The following is a 16,836-nucleotide window of genomic DNA, read 5'->3' as shown; positions in this document are numbered from 1 at the left end:
ACCTGTGTATTTTGCCTAGTGGCGCGCACTGTTGAGTTTTGGCCACATGAGAGAAAAATGCTCAAAATAAAAGGTCAGGGAAAAGTCAGATCCACAGCCACTCCGAATAAAATTGAATAAATCACACTGCATGTTATAATTTCACCCATCCATAAGTTACCAGGCATTTGCTCACAACACAGGTGTGTTTGCGAGAGGAAAATGTTGCCCATAACCTAGGACATCAGATCATTTCAACACAATTACATTATGCTCTAAAATATCTCAAAATGCAGAGGGGTATTTTTGGCTGGGAGAGAGGGCAAAGAACACGTGGTTGCTGGTAGGCTTGTACTTGAGGCCTGGCTTGTTCAGAATAGCTTCGGTTTGATCCCGGTTGAAATGAGAGATTCCTATGGCTTTGACCATCCCTGCATCCACAAGTTCTTCCACACCCTGAGATATATGGTGAGCAGAACACCCAAATGAATATGTTCAAAGGGGGATAATCTAAATGTAATGATGATGTAAGAAATGACCCTGAAATTATCTTCATTTGACTTCCTGTCATTCTCACCTCCCAGGTGTCCAGGAAGCTGGTTTCCCTGGCTACAGGTGAACCCCTCGCTGTCCACAGGAAACGGCTCATCCCTAATCTACAACATAACAATAAATAACTGAGTGATGATGATCAGCGCATATCACCCCCACCATTGAATCATCAAAGGGTGGAATTGTTTTTCTAAATTATGCCTGACAAAATGTGTGAGTAATTTAATAAATGGGAGCAAAGACTTTTTTATAGGCAAGTCAGGCAGTGCAGGCACTATAAGCTTTAAATGGAACTATTTCATCAAAACAACCTAAAACCATAATTTCTATCTTCAGTTCAAGTGTTTTATTACAAGAGTATTACAAGATACAAGGATTTTTCAAAGACATGTTGAAACAGTATGCATGTCAAGAGGACTATAGGGAGAGAGTTCACCTTCATTCCCATGGGGCCGTGGATGAGGTAGAGATCCAGATGGTCCAGTCTGAGGCACTCACGGTCTTCTGACAAGCTGCTTTCACCGGGGACTTCTCATGGAAGGTACATCACAGCTGGTAGAAAGAGAAAAACAGGAATGGCAATCTGCATGGACAGGCACCCTATAAGGCACTACTTATGGCCAGCTCAGGCAGTAATGCACCCTAGGCTATATGGAATAGGGTGCCATTTGGAACATAATCTGAGACACACTCATAGACTGCACATCACCTGAAAGGTTCAATGGAATAACAGTATTCACCATATGACAAACACTTCTATCAATTCCCAGATGCATACACACACAGTATACCTACTATAGTTCTGTTTGGTGCCATTGTACTCTGGAAAACATAGTACCACAAAAGGATAACAGTACTAAAAGAACCAGAGCCCTGCCTAACCTAGGTACCGGGGGTCCTTAATGTAAACTGGATCTCTTTCCTCCATTGGAAAAGCATAAAAGACTGTCCCACATTAGCTACTCCATGCTGTCCTACTTCAGCTAGCTATGGTTGGTAAAGCAAGACAACAACAAAAAATGACTGATTTACAAAATGTAAACTTCATATTGGAAACATTTGTATTTATTTTGACGCACCAGTACATAGTATTCACATTTACACCACAGTTTGGCACAGTTATTATTTATGAGTTTTATAACCTTAACATCAAAACAGTAAAAAAAAGCTGAGTCACAGATGCTTCACTCGGTGAGCTTCCTCTTTGAAGCTTGATTTGCCAAGCTCTATGATGGCACACCAATGAAGTGATGTGATTTTGATCATGTGGTTTCTCTGCAAGGGCTTAGTAACAGTAGTTTAGATGTTCACTTATCAGAGCAAGAAGTAGAAACGTGTCAGCATTAAGCTGTCCCAGTTAATATGATGTCCCACTTTTTGCATTTCCGTCTTCTGTAACCTCTTTCGACATCTATTCAACATATAAGCCCAACACATGATACAATTCTGAAATCCTCAAGACGACAACATAACAACAAAGTGTGAACTGAATTCTCATTGAGGTATAATTAGGCCTATAACAATGCTGTCCTAGTTTATCTAACCTGCTGTCCCATTTTACCAAACGCAAACTGAAAATATGGTTTTGGCTCAGTGTGCACAAATGGGTGTGTGATGCCTCCTGTTAATATGATATGAACATTTGCCCTTTTTGTGTGATTAGGGCACATCTTGAGGATTTTAGAAATGTATCATGTGTTTGGTTAATATGTTGGATAGATGTTGAAAGAGGTTACAGAAGACGGAAAAGCAAAAAGTGCCACTTTTTCTGAATGTTTCTGAATGTTATGAATTCTGAAAAGTGTGATATGTGAGACAGCACCTTGCTGACTATGAACAGGTCATCTCTCTTCACTGTTCCCTCCTGGATCATGGACTGGATGCCCTCTCTCACCTCAGCCTCATTCTGGTAGAAGAAAGCCCTGTCAATGTGTCTGTAGCCAGCAGCGATGGCAGCCTTTACTGCCTCTGCTACATTGCCTGGGGGAGACAGACAGGGAAGGACCAGTAAAATTTGACCCCTATCAGTAAATATGTACGCATACAAGTCCAAGGGGATTTACACTGAAAAATGTATGTATTCAAGCACCATTTCTTTCATGATATTTAATTACACTGTATGCAGTGCCTTCGGAAAGTATTCAGACCCCTTCCCCTTTTCCACATTTGGTTACGTTACAGCCTAATTAAAAAAATGGATTACATAAAAAACATCCTCAGCAATCTACACGCAATACCCCATAATGACAAAGCAAAAACAGGTCTGTATATATTTTTGCAAATGTATTAAAAATAAAAAACATAAAAAACATATTTACATAAGTATTCAGACACTTTGCTATGAGACTCAAATTGAGCTCAGGTGCATCCTGTTTCCAATTATCCTCATTGAGATGTTTCTACAACTTGATTGGAGTCCACCTGTGGTAAATTCAATTGATTGGACATGATTTGGAAATGCACACACCTGTCTATATAAAGTCCCACAGTTGACAGTGCATGTCAGAGCAAAAACCAAGCCATGAGGTCGAAGGAATTGTCCGTAGAAATCAGAGACAGGATTGTGTCGAGGCACAGATCTGAGGGAGGTTACCAAAACACTTCTGCAGCATTGAAGGTCCCCAAAAACACAGTGGCCTCCATCATTCTTAAATGGAAGAAGTTTGGAACCCCAAGACTTCCTTGTGCTGGCCGCCCGGCCAAACTGAGCAATCAGGGGAGAAGGGCCTTCGTCATGGAGGTGACCAAGAACCCCATGGTCAGTCTGACAGAGCTCCAGAGTTCCCCTGTGGAGATGGGATAAACTTCCAGAAGGACAACCATCTCTGCAGCACTCCACCAATCAGGCCTTTATGGTAAAGTGGACAGACGGAAGCCACTCCTCAGTAAAAGGCACATGACAGCCCGCTTGGAGTTTGCCAAAAGGCACCGTAAGACTTTCAGACCATGAGAAACAAGATTCTCTGGTCTGATGAAACCAAGATTGAACTCTTTGGCCTGAATGCCAAACGTCACGTCTGGAGGAAACCTGGCACCATCCTCACGGTGAAGCATGGTGGTGGCAGCATCATGCTGTGGGGATGTTTTTCAGTGGCAGGGACTGGGACACTAGTCAGGATCGAGGCAAAGATGAACGGAGCAAAGTACAGAGAGGTTCTTGATGAAAACCTGCGCTCAGGACCTCAGACTGGGGTGAAAGTTCACATTCCAAAAGGACAGCGACCATAAGCACACAGCCAAGACAAAGCAGGAGTGGCTTTGGGACAAGTCTCTGAATGTCCTTGAGTGGCCTAGCAAGAGCCTTGACTTGAACCCAATTTAAAATCTCTGGAGAGATCTGAAAATACCTATACAGCAATGCATAGATTGAGAGGATCTTCAGACTAGAATGGGAAAAACTCCCCAAATACAGGTGTGCCAAGCTTGGAGCTTCATACCCAAGAAAACTCTACGCTGTTATCGCTGCCAAAGGTCCTTCAACAAAGTACTGCATAAAGGGTCTGAATACTTACACTATATTTATTTGCATGACAGAATTAAAAAGCAATTTTGGACTGATCAATTACAGTAGCTATTAGCATGCATTAATGTCAATTGTCATGTCCGATATCCTTAAATAACTTCCGCTACGTTGACCCTCAACACGGGGGCCCCTCAGGGGTGTGTTTTTAGTCCCCTCTTGTACTCCCTTATCCCTAACGACTACTTGGCCACACACAACTCCAACACCATTATAAGGTTTGCTGACGAAACAACAGTGGTAGGCCTGATCACTGACGACGATGAGACAGCCTATAGGGAGGAAGTCAATGACCTGGCAGTCTGGTGCCAGGACAATAACCTCCCCCTTAACGTTAGCAAGACAAAAGAGCTGATTGTGGACTACAGGAAACGGAGATGCGAGCACGCCCCCAATCCACATCAACGGGCTATAGTGGAGTGGGTCGAGATCTTCAAGTTCCTCGGTGTCCACATCACTATGGAATTAACATGGTCCACACACACCAACACTATCGTGAAGAAGGCACAACAACGCCTCTTCCAACGAAGATTTGGTATGGGCCCTCAGATCCTCAAAAAGGTCTCCAGCTGCAACATTGAGAGCATCTTGACATCTTGACTGTATTACCGCTTGGTATGGCCACTGTTTGGAATTCGACCACAAGGCGCTACAGAGGGTAGTGCTTACGGCCCGCCCAGTACATCACTGGGGTTGAGCTCCCTGCCATCCAGGATCTCTATACCGTCTGGTGTTCAACCTTCCCAAGTTCTCTCACGTCACCCCGCTCCTCCGCTCTCTCCACTGGCTTCCAGTTGAAGCTCGCATCCGCTACAAGACCATGGTGCTTGCCTACGGAGCTGTGAGGGGAACGGCACCTCCGTACCTTCAGGCTCTGATCAGGCCCTACACCCAAACAAGGGCACTGCGTTCATCCACCTCTGGCCTGCTCGCCTCCCTACCTCTGAGGAAGTACAGTTCCCGCTCAGCCCAGTCAAAACTGTTCGCTGCTCTGGCACCCCAGTGGTGGAACAAACTCCCTCACGACGCTAGGTCAGCGGAGTCAATCACCACCTTCCGGAGACACCTGAAACCCCACCTCCTTAAAGAATAACTAGGATAGGATAAAGTAATCCTTCTAACCCCCCCCCCCCCCCCTTAAAAGAGTTAGATGCACTATTGTAAAGTGGTTGTTCCACTGGATATCATAAGGTGAATGCACCAATTTGTAAGTCGCTCTGGATAAGAGCGTCTGCTAAATGACTTAAATGTAAATGTAAATACCAGGCGGTGTCAGAGGAAGGACTCCAGCCACCCAAGTCATAGACTGTTCTCTGCTACCGTATGGCAAGAGGTTCCGATGCATCAAGTCTGGAACCAAAAGGACCCTGAACAGCTTCTACCCCTAAGCCAAAGCTGTATGGCTATATCCAGGAAAGCCAAAGTTCCGAAAGCTGGGCCTTAAAAAAAAAACACGTCTGAGCTATATTTTTTGCTGGTGCATGGTAACAGTTGAATAAAATGAGATAAAAGAAGAAACTGCTCTTGACAGTATCACTGCTCTTTAATCAGCCTTACGTACCGGCCTCAAGGGCTTCCTCAGAGCTTCAGGCCTTGAGGCCGATACTTACTGTAAAGCTGATTAAAGAGCAGTGACACTATCAAGAGCAGTGTGCGGGCTTCTTCTTTTTTCTCTTAAAAAAACTTCGCACCAGCACTCGTGTATAACCGCAAATGGCCAACACGCAGTTGATATGGGTGCACAGTTGATGAAACCAATGCTGCATACTCAAAGCTGTATTCTCTGCCAAAGGTGATTCGAACATGTATTGACTCAGGGGTGTGAATATTTAAGTAAATCAGATAATTCTGCATTTCATTTTCAATAAATGTGCAAAAACATGTTTTCACTTTGTCATTATGGCATATTGTGTGTATATGGGTGAGATATTTTTTATATTTTTTATACATTTTGATTTCAGGCTGTAACAACAAAATGTGGAATAAGTTAAGAGGTATGTATAATTAGTTTTATAGGCACTGTAACTATGAAGTTGATAATGTTCTTAGCTTTATCTTTTGAAAATAGATCACTCGAAAAGATTCTGGGGACGAGCATGCGCATCTTCAATATGTACGCTTAGTGCATTTAACTGTACACAGTGTACAAAACATTAAGAACACCTTCCCAATATTGAGTTGCAAGGCTTAAAACTCCTTCTTTAACCTGTCTCCTCCCCTTCATCTACACTGATTGAAGTGGATTTAACAAGTGACATCAATAAGGGATCATAGCTTTCACCTGGTCAGTCATCGTCATGGAAAGAGCAGGTGTTTATAATGAAGTACACTCAGTGTAAGTCACAAGTAAAAGCCTTGTGTTGCGAGTTGATACAATTCCACGTACAGAAGGTTAAAACCACCCTCAGACTTAGGAAGATGTAAAACTTTCCTTTTCATTTTCTGAGTTGTATTTGCCCATATAAAGTCTTACGACCGAGTACACATTTTTAAATAATGTCTTCGGTGGGGGAATTGCTATTACTAAGAATAAATATAAAAACTTTGGGAGCCATGCCATTCTGAAGAGGTTTATTCTACCTGTAAGATGTATGGAAGATTGCTTCATTTAATTAGATCTGCTTTCATATTGTTAAGTAACTGGATACACTGAGTGTACAACATATAAGAATACCTTCCTAATATTGAGTTGCACCCTCTTTTGCCCTCAGAACAGTCTCAATTCGTCGGGGCATGGACTCTACGAGGTATTGAAAGCATCCCACAGGGATGCTGACCCATGTTGACTCCAATGCCTCCCACAGTTGTGTCAAGTTGGAAACTGTAGAGCATTGTTAGGTTCTTAGTTTTCCAAGTAAATAACTCACGGACACTAGAGAAGCTTTAACCAAGTTTAATTCTTCCCAAAGGTTCTGTACAGCTGTAATTCAGACAGCAAAACATTTCTCACCATCACAGTTATATACATCCTACTTAAAACACTCCTTCTCTCCAATCCTTACATCTTATGGTTCTACAGGAAGAGAGTAAAGAGGGTACCAGGATACCAAACCTTTATTACCCTCTTAAGAGAATCTGTCCTCACCTTCTGACCTCAACCCCTCCTTCATCTAATCCACATATGTTGATCTGTCTCCCCTGTATCAACACGTTGTTCTCCTCTCGTCCCCCAACACATTCCACAGCTATCTGTCTTTCTACAGAGACCCAGTCTCTTTCACTCCTTAATATACTATGCGTCTGATCTATCACGTCTTTAATATCTCAATGTTCAAAATGTTGAATCCAACAGCATGAATAACCCAGCAGCGTTGCAGTTCTTGACACACTCAAACCAGAGCTCCTGGCACCTACTACCATACCCTGTCCAAAGGCACATTCACCCTTTGAATGGCACACATACACAATCCATGTCTCATTTGTCGCAAGGCTTAAAAATCCATGTCTCCTCCCCTTTATCTACACTGATTGAAGTAGATTTAACAAGTGACATCAATAAGGGATCATAGCTTTCACCTGGATTCACCTGGTCAGTCTATGTCATTGAAAGAGCTGGTGTTCCCAATGTTTTGTACACTCAGTGTACATCATATATAATACTTATGTATGTTGCATGACATATACAATGTTTGCACTATCTGATGTTGTTGTCTGACTGAGTGTCTCAAGATCTACAGCTGGATGGACGACCTGGTGGCTGCTTACCCTAACCTTGTCCCCAAGGTACAGATTGGAACTTCCTATGAGGGCAGGCCCATATATGCGCTCAAGATACAGAAACATTAGACCTATTACAACAATTGTACCGGTTAGTGTACGTACAGTACATGTGTGTTTTTGTCAATATATGGGATTCGTGTCTACGCCCGTGTGCATACTTTTCTATTTATCAGTTTGTTTCCACGTTTGTTTCCACCAGTGCTGAACTACAACAAAGAAAAGCCATGTGTTATTATATTATGGGTAGTGTTGGATACATTCGTGATAATAACACTTGTCCTCTCTCTGTTTCAGTTCAGCACTGGTGGAAACAAACGTCCCGCCATCTGGGTTGACTCTGGGATCCACTCCAGAGAGTGGGTGTCTCAGGCCACTGGAGTGTGGACAGCCAACAAGGTGAGAGAACACTTCAGACTTCTATTGTATTCTAATTTTAAAAAATAACATTGAACATACGATCTAATACATTCTACAAAAAAAAAATGTGGCACTGATGCCTCCCTGACCTCTCTACTGAACGCCATGGACATCTGCCTGCTGATTCTGACCAACCCTGATGGCTACGTCCAATCCCACACCAGCGTAGGTACCCACTACAGATATACCATTAAGTATTATAACACAGTTACTGTATACTGTGGCGGGAGTTACAGAATGAAGTGTAAAGAGTGACCTTTAATCTGTGTCACCTCAGTGTGTCTCGTTGTGTCTCAGTGTAGAGTGATATGAGGACAATCCTGATTGTGCTACCTGGCATACCAGTAAAAGGTTTACTGAGTTTGTCCCTCGTGTCCTCATGGTTCACAGGACCGTATGTGACGTAAGACTCACTCCAACAACCCGGGCTCCATGTACCGTGGTGTCAACCTCAACAGGGACTGGGCTGTCGGTTTGGAGATTTTGACCACCACTACCTGTTAGCCATGTAAGGCTACAGTTCCATACCAGCATTGGTGGTGGGTGTCACAGGTTGACTATGGAATAGATTTTTAAAACAGCTCATAGTTTCCTATCCCAAAGATGAAATTAGTCAAATGCATAGTCTTATGAGACAATGCTTTCTTTCCTAAGCATGACATACCTTGTTGTTGTACACATAATAACCTGTGTCCATCCATATGTGTGTGTGTGTGTGTGTGTGTGTGTGTGTGTGTGTGTGTGTGTGTGTGTGTGTGTGTGTGTGTGTGTGTGTGTGTGTGTGTGTGTGTGTGTGTGTGTGTGTGTGTGTGTCGTCGTCCCCGGTGCCAATACCAACCCCTGCTCTGACTCCTAACACGCCCATCTCCCCACTCTGAGATGGAGGTGAGGAATGTGGTGAACCTGGTGAAGAACCATAGCGACTTCCAGTCCTTCATCTCCATCCACGTGTACTCCCAGCTGCTCATTGAAAGATTCCTAAAACTCTCAGTGACTGGAATGAGCTGCAAAAATACATTGAAACTTGACAAACATGGATGATAAACTGTCTTTTAAAATGCATATTGACGAACTTTGCAAACGGCTAAAAATCAAGCTTGGCTTCCTCTATAGAAACAGGACATGTTTGTCCTCTACAAGTAGAAGACAAATTGTGCAAGCTACCTTTATGTCTGTTATAGATTATGGGGATATTATTTACATGCATGCTACGGCATCAACACTTAAATCGCTGGATGCTACTTATCATTGCGCACTTAGGTTTATTACGGGTGCTACAGAACTCACCACTGTGTTTTATATCAAAATGTGGGTTGGACTTCGCTGTCCGTGAGACGAGAACAACATGCTCTCGTGTTTGTCTATAAAGCACTTCTGAATAAGCTACCTTCTTATTTATCACCACTCATCAATATTATAATTATAATTCCTTAAACCAGGTCTCAAGCATGGATTACACTTGAGGCCCATGCGATTTCCACAGAGTTGGGCTTTAGGAGCTGCCTTTTCCTGTTACGCTCCTTGCCTATGGAATAGCCTGCAGACTAAACTTCAACTTGAGACTCTTGTCCCCCTGTTGCCCATTTTAAATATTTATTGGAGGATTTTTATTTTTGTATTGCTTGTAACTGTTTCTGGTAATGCAAGTTCTTGTGCTGTTAGGGGAATAACCTGTGTGTAAATGTAATCTGTTGCTGTATTTTTTGGTGTTATCTCTGATCGTTTTGTTTGTCTTGTGTAGTTTCTTAATCATTGTACCTAAACTGTATGTGTAAACATGTATACGCAGGGCCCAGCTGTAAAGGAGACCTTGGTCTCAGTCTGTGCTCCTTGTTGAAATAAAGGTATAGTAAAACACACTAATTCACTGACTCTCCTGTCTGCCTGTTTTTGGTAGGACTCTGATGGATTCTGGGTTCTAACTCCTAAACTTGGGACAGGGTTAATTATCAGGTATCCTATTGAAATATTGAGTGCTTAGGTTTAGAGGGTCTACACCATAAGTTAATGGTTACCTGTAGGAGGAAGCTTGGAATGTGCTGAGTGCAGGGAAAACGATCACGTGGCAGGCACTGATAAGGGGAGAGAGCCGTAGATTAGTGATGAAGGGGGTTGAGGTCAGGTCACGTTAAAGGAGATTGAACAGTTTATTGCCCACGTCACTTAATTTCCTGCCTAGAAACAGAGATGTAATGGTTAGAGAGAAGGAGCAGATTCCACCCCAAATTGGAGTATATATACCACCAGTGGTGGAACCATATCGGTACAGCTGTTCGATCCTCTGGGATGAATAAACTTGGTTTAAGCTTTCATAGTGTCCGTTGAGTCCTTACTCTGATAATTAGAACCTAACAACTCGATGGGCAGGGCTGCAGTCCAGAAACTCAGCTCTCTCCATGGGATCAGATACAAGGTTGGTAGCATCTGCAAGACCATCTGTCAGTATTCAATATTTCAGAATTGTTATACTATATGTGGTATAAGTGTTTCAATTAAGTTGCTTTGTCATTAGATGCCACCCACCAGCTAGGACGGGAAAGCAGAGTACTGGAGTTCAATCCAATACCTTCAACTTAAACAAACTATTTGTAATAATAATCAATTACTAATATGTGATGTCTCCCTCCACCCAGACCAAGCAAGCAGCGGCATCATTGATTGGTTATACAAGCTGGGCATGAAGTACTCCTTTGCCTTCGAGCTGAGGGACATTGGTTGCTGTGGTTTCATCCTGCCAGCCAATCAGATCATCCCTACAGCCTCTGAGACCTGGCTGGGTCTGAAGGACATCAAGGTGTACGTCCGTGACCACCCCTATTAAATCCACCCCCTCCCACGTACACACTTAATTTCAAGGTCTGAACTCTGTTAAATAAGGAATTCTATGTCTGTAATAATTATTTGTTCATTGACCTTTTATTGTGAATTTGATAGTAAGTGGTGAGAAATAGAGTAGACTGGTAGCTTAATCATCCAAACTGGTCTCAGAGATGTTGTATTATTCTGTATGTAAAACCAAGATACTCTATTTAGTATGATATATTACGTTTCATATGCTATGTATTCATATGTGGATGTCCATCATCCATTTTGTATGATATTTTACAAATTACAATTTTTATTATGTGTTACGAATCTGAAAAACATGTTACATGTTCCAAATTTGCAAAACATACAATATGTTATGACATTTCTTAACTTTTTAAAATGTATGATATGTTGATAATTCTAGCTAGGTGGCTAGGAGTCTAACGTTAGCTAGCTCACTAACATTAGCTAGGCTAGGGGTTAGGGTTAAGTTTAGGAGATAGGTTAAGAGTTAAGGTTAGGTTTAGGGGAAGGGTTGGTTAACATGCTAAAAGTAGCTCAAAAGTAGAAGTAGTTGAAAAGTTGCTATATCGCTAAAATGCTAAAGTTGTCCGTGATGAGTTTCAAACTCGCAACCTTTGGATTGCTAAACATTGGCGTTATACGCCCATCCGTCCACCCCAACCAACCATCCTACTTATTTTTGCCTTAAGTAGTCATCTTATCAAATGCAACATACAGTTGAACTCCTTCCTGAGTGGTATGATGGCTGCGTGGTCCCATGGTGTTTATACTTGCATACTATTGTTTGTACAGATGAACGTTGTACCTTCAGGTGTTTGGAAATTGCTCCCAAAGATTAACCAGACTTGTGGGGGTCTACAATTTATTTTCTGATGTCTTGGCTGAATTCTTTTGACTTTCCCATGATGTCAAGCAAAGAGGCACAGAGTTTGAAGGTAGGCCTTGAAATACATCTACAGGTACACCTCCAATTGACTCAGAAGATGTTAGTCAGCCTATCAGAAGCTTCGAAAGCAATGACATCATTTTCTGGAATTTTCCAAGCTGTTTAAAGGCACAGTCAACTTAGTGTATGTAAACTTCTGACCCACTGGAATTGTGATACAGTGAATTATAAATGAAATAATCTGTCTGTAAACAATTATTGGAAAAATTACTTGTGTCATGCACAAAGTAGATGTCCTACCCGACTTGCCAAAACTATAGTTTGTTAACAAGAAATTTGTGGAGTGGTTGAAAAACAAGTTTTAATGACTCCAACCTAAGTGTATGTAAACTTCCGACTTCAACTGTATCATACTAAATGGATATACATTTACTAGGTTACATCTAGTCTATGAGACCAGGTTGAATCATCATGAAGGAAAAAAATCTGCTGTGCTGGGTGCTGTCCATGGTGCTGAATATTACATTGGAACTGTAGGTGCTGTCCAAGGCAATGGATCAGTAGGCACACTAGATGGCAGTGCAATATAGGGAAAAAATGATATACTGCGTCTTCATTCCCTCCATACTAACAGTTATAGGGGGAATCTAGAAAGTGGATTATAGAGAGGCATAGGTTAATTAAGTTAACTACAATTGTTTCAACACATTACATTTAGGGGATATGGACAATAGAGTTAAACTATTATACACCGCATGACCAAAAGTATGTGGACACCTGCTCGTCGAATATCTCATTCCAAAACCATGGGAATTAATATGGAGTTGGTCCCCCCCTTTGCTCCTATAACAGGATCACCATGTAAGCTCCTTCCCCCGAACAACTTGCAAAAGTTTTCATCAGAGGTACAACTACATTTTGTTAAAGCCCAAAGAAAAGTTATTGAGAAAAGTTAGCTATATAATAATACCTGACTGAATTGTAGACCCATAGGAATATACAGCACCAGTCATAACTGTAATGGTGCCGGAGTCATTGAAAGTCATTGAGCTCTTCAGTACAGGCCATTCTACTGCCAATGTTTTACCTATGGAGATTGCATGGTGGTGTGCTCGATTTTATACACCTGTCAGCGACGGGTGTCGCTGAAATAGCCGAATCCACTAATTTGAATGGGTGTCCTCATACTTTCATATATATATTGTATCATTGATGGATCACCATGCATTTTACCAGGTGCACGGGAGAGTTTGGCACTCACAACTGCAGATATGGGATCTATGGGTTTGGCCCCTGAAAGGTTGAATTTGACGGCTAAGAGTTTACCCTAGAACGGGTTTATACAGTTGTGCCCTCTACGAGAGCGTTGTATACATATATGTGGCGCTCGTTTGAGGGTTGGTGTCAGGTTAAAAGAGATTCTACTTTTCAGAGCTCTTTGGTGGACATTTGATGTATTTGCAAGAGCTTCTTGAGCATGGCCTTTCCTTTTACACACTGAAAGTTTATATGGCGTGTCGTGTAGGGTTTGACGGCTCTACCCCAGGGTTTCATCCGCTCTGCGTGAGCCTCCATTTGAACCATTGGAGTCTGTGGACCTGAAGGTCCTTCCCTACAAGACTGCCCTGCTTATAGCCTTGGCGTCGGCTAAGCGCGTTAGGGATCTCCACGCACCCTTCCTGTTTGGAGACCGTACCTGGCAACTCCAAAGTGATGATAAGTCCTAATGCAGCTTTTGCTCCCAAGGTTATGCCTATGTCTTACAGTCCCCTGGCTTTTGAGCCGTTCCCTTTCTCACCTCCTCAGTTTGCTTCCAGTGAACAAAATAATTGCATGGCCTGTGTCCGGTGCGCGCTTTACGCACGTATATGTATAGGAGTAAGGATATCCACGTTTGTGACCAACTTTTTGTTCGTTTCGCTTTTTCAGCTCAGGGTAGGGAGTTTTCTAAGTCGAGTCTTTCTCATTGGATTGTGGAGGCATATGACAGCAAAGAGCAAAGGTCGCCTAGCGGTGTGTGTGCTCACTCCACTAGGGGTGTGGCGGCTTCTTGGGCATTGCTCAGGGGCATGGCGATAGGTGATATCTGTGCTGCAGCGAGTTGGGGTTCCAACATACATTTGTGAGGTTATATCGCTTGGATGTAACTGCTCCCAGTATGGCTCAGTGTCTTATGGCTGGGTCCAGGTGTAGGTTGTGCATTTATCCGGGTTACCACAATTCCCTGTTGGTTTAAGCCTTGGGCTGCCTTGGGGTGCTGCAGCGTATAAAGTGCGTATTATCAGGGTTACCACAGTTTCCTGTGGGTTTGAGCCTTGGGCTGCAGTGGCAGCACACAAGTACACAGTTTCCAGGATACTGCACGTTGCTGTGAGTTTGAGCCTCGGGCTGCCGTGGTTCATCAACTCTGGTTGATGGTATGCAGAGTGTGTGTGTGCTTTACCAAGTCACGACAGGCTTCTGTTGTTTTGGACTTGCGGTTCCTTGTACGAGTTCAGGCATTTCAGGCTGGCAAGGAAAGTATTGTTTTTGGAATCATGGGGTCTATGGACTTGGGCTGCAGTGGCAGTGTGTCAGCGCACATAGCCAAGTTGCAGCAGGTTCTGGTTCCCCAGAACATGTGTGTATAAAATGTGTGTGCTTGGGTTTCCATGGGCCTCCCAGTTTGGTCCCATCTGAGCTGGCTTGGGGCATGATTGTGTGTTCCCATAGTATGCTATACCGAGTGACCGACTAAGAGGGAACTTACAGTTATGAATATAACTGCTGTTCCCCGAAGGAGTGAATTGGTGAAGTGAAATGAAAAAAATGACTTGTTTTAAAAAATTCAACTCAAAAAAATTATGGAAAAGTGGTGCGTGCGTATGTATTCACCCCCTTTGCTATGAAGCCCCTAAATAAGATATGGTGCAACCAATTACCTTCAGAAGTCAAAAAATGTGTTAAATAAAGTCCACCTGTGTGCAATCTGTGTCACATGATCTGTCACATGATCTCAGAATATATCCACCTGTTCTGAAAGGCCCCAGAGTCTTCAACACCACTAAGCAAGGGGCACCACCAAGCAAGCGGCACCATGAAGACCAAGGAGCTCTCCAAACAGGTCAGGGACAAAGTTGTGGAGAAGTACAGATCAGGGTTGGGTTATGAAAAAATATCCGAAACTTTGAACATCCCACGGAGCACCATTAAATCCATTATTAAAAAATGGAAAGAATATGGCACCACAACAAACCTGCCAAGAGAGGGCCGCCCACCAAAACCCACGGACCAGACAAGGAGGGCATTAATCAGAGAGGCAACAAAGAGACCAAAGATAACCCTGAAGGAGAGGCAAAGATTGGAGTATCTGTCCATAAGACTACTTTAGGCTGGGAAAGTCAGAATTTAAGGAATGATGGATGGCGCTAAATACAGGGAAATTCTTGAGGGAAACCTGTTTCAGTCTTCCAGAGATTTGAAACTGGGAAGGAGGTTCACCTTCCAGCAGGACAATGACCCTAAGCATACTGATAAAGCAACGCTCGAGTGGTTTAAGGGGAAACATTTAAATGGCTTGAAATGGCCTAGTCAAAGCCTAGACCTCAATCCAATTGAGCATCTGTGGTATGACTTAAAGATTGCTGTACACCAGCAGAACTTCCAACATGAAGGAGCTGGAGCAGTTTTTCCTTGAAGAATGGGCAAAAATCCCAATGTTATAGAGACATATCCCAAGAGACTTGCTACTGTAATTGCTGCAAAAGGTGGCTCTACAAAGTATTTACTTTGGGGGGGGGGGGGGGGGGTGATTAGTTATGCTCAAGTTTTCCGTTTTTTGTCTTATTTAATAAAACATATTTTGTCATCTTCAAAGTGCTGTGTAAATCAAATGATACAAACCCCCCAAAAATCAATTAAATTCCAGGTTGTAAGGCAACAAAATAGAAAAAATGCCAAGGGGGGTAAATACTTTCGCAAGCCGCTGTTTAACAATGGATGGATGCGAGCGCCGGTATTATAACCAGGAAGGCGAGGCTTCCGAGGGTGGGCTCGGCATGGGTGTGATTTAATTTTCTTCAGGTGAATATGATTGGTCGTTGACTTCCCATAGCATGTTATGTCTCATTTTCTCCTTCAGGGAGCAGTAGTTATATTCATAACTGTACGTTATAGAAAGCAGGATAATTAAGTTGGCCAGCTAACCCTGACAAACAGTCAGCTATATCTCTTGATTTTCTGGTTCATTTAGTAAGCTGAATTTATATGGGTTGCTGATTGTCGAGTCAATTATACCATGCCAACTCTGTAATTTATCTCAGAATAGTTAGGACAGCTAGCTGGCAAACTCATTGATCCTGCTTTCTGGAACAGCCCCTGGACACTGTACTTCAACAACAAAGACATTTACATAAACATCTTTTAAATAGCCAGCCAAGCTAGAGAAATGTATAACAGAATATTTGTTGTTATGTACTGTGTTCTTAGCCACTGGCCCTCACTTCAATCATCTGTTTTTGTACATTTATTCAAATAATACCATACAAATGTAGGTAGCACAATTCAACTTAGCGAGACCCTAATTCACAAAAATGCAGTTTTTTTTTTCTCCAGGATTGATATGCAGGATTCTTTAAAAAATTGGTGCGGCTGGCACATTGGTCCGGCTGGCTTCCGGGTTGGATGCGCGCTGTGTTAAGAAGCAGTGCGGCTTGGTTGGGTTGTGTTTCGGAGGACGCATGGCTTTCGACCTTCGTCTCTCCCGAGCCCGTACGGGAGTTGTAGCGATGAGACAAGATAGTAACTACTAACAATTGGATACCACGAAATTGGGGAGAAAAAGGGTAAAAATAAAAAATAAATAAATAAACATTGCCTGCAATTACAGTGCATTTGGAAAGTATTCAGACCCCTTGATTTTTTCCACATTTTGTTGGCTTACAGCCTTATT

The 16,836-nt window shown here is 42.6% G+C and overlaps 2 pseudogenes; one reads left to right on the top strand and one right to left on the bottom strand.

Annotated features, from left to right (window-relative positions):
• Positions 1–264: 264 nt before the first annotated feature.
• On the bottom strand, positions 265–3,177 carry LOC139539347 (aldo-keto reductase family 1 member B1-like; annotated as a pseudogene).
• An 88-nt stretch (positions 3,178–3,265) lies between these two features.
• On the top strand, positions 3,266–11,009 carry LOC139539346 (carboxypeptidase A2-like; annotated as a pseudogene).
• Positions 11,010–16,836: the final 5,827 nt, after the last annotated feature.

Source organism: Salvelinus alpinus, chromosome 15, assembly GCF_045679555.1.
Source record: "Salvelinus alpinus chromosome 15, SLU_Salpinus.1, whole genome shotgun sequence".
Lineage (NCBI taxonomy): Eukaryota > Metazoa > Chordata > Actinopteri > Salmoniformes > Salmonidae > Salvelinus > Salvelinus alpinus.
Note: the sequence above shows the minus strand (reverse complement) of the source record. Positions and strands in the feature narration are given on the sequence as shown.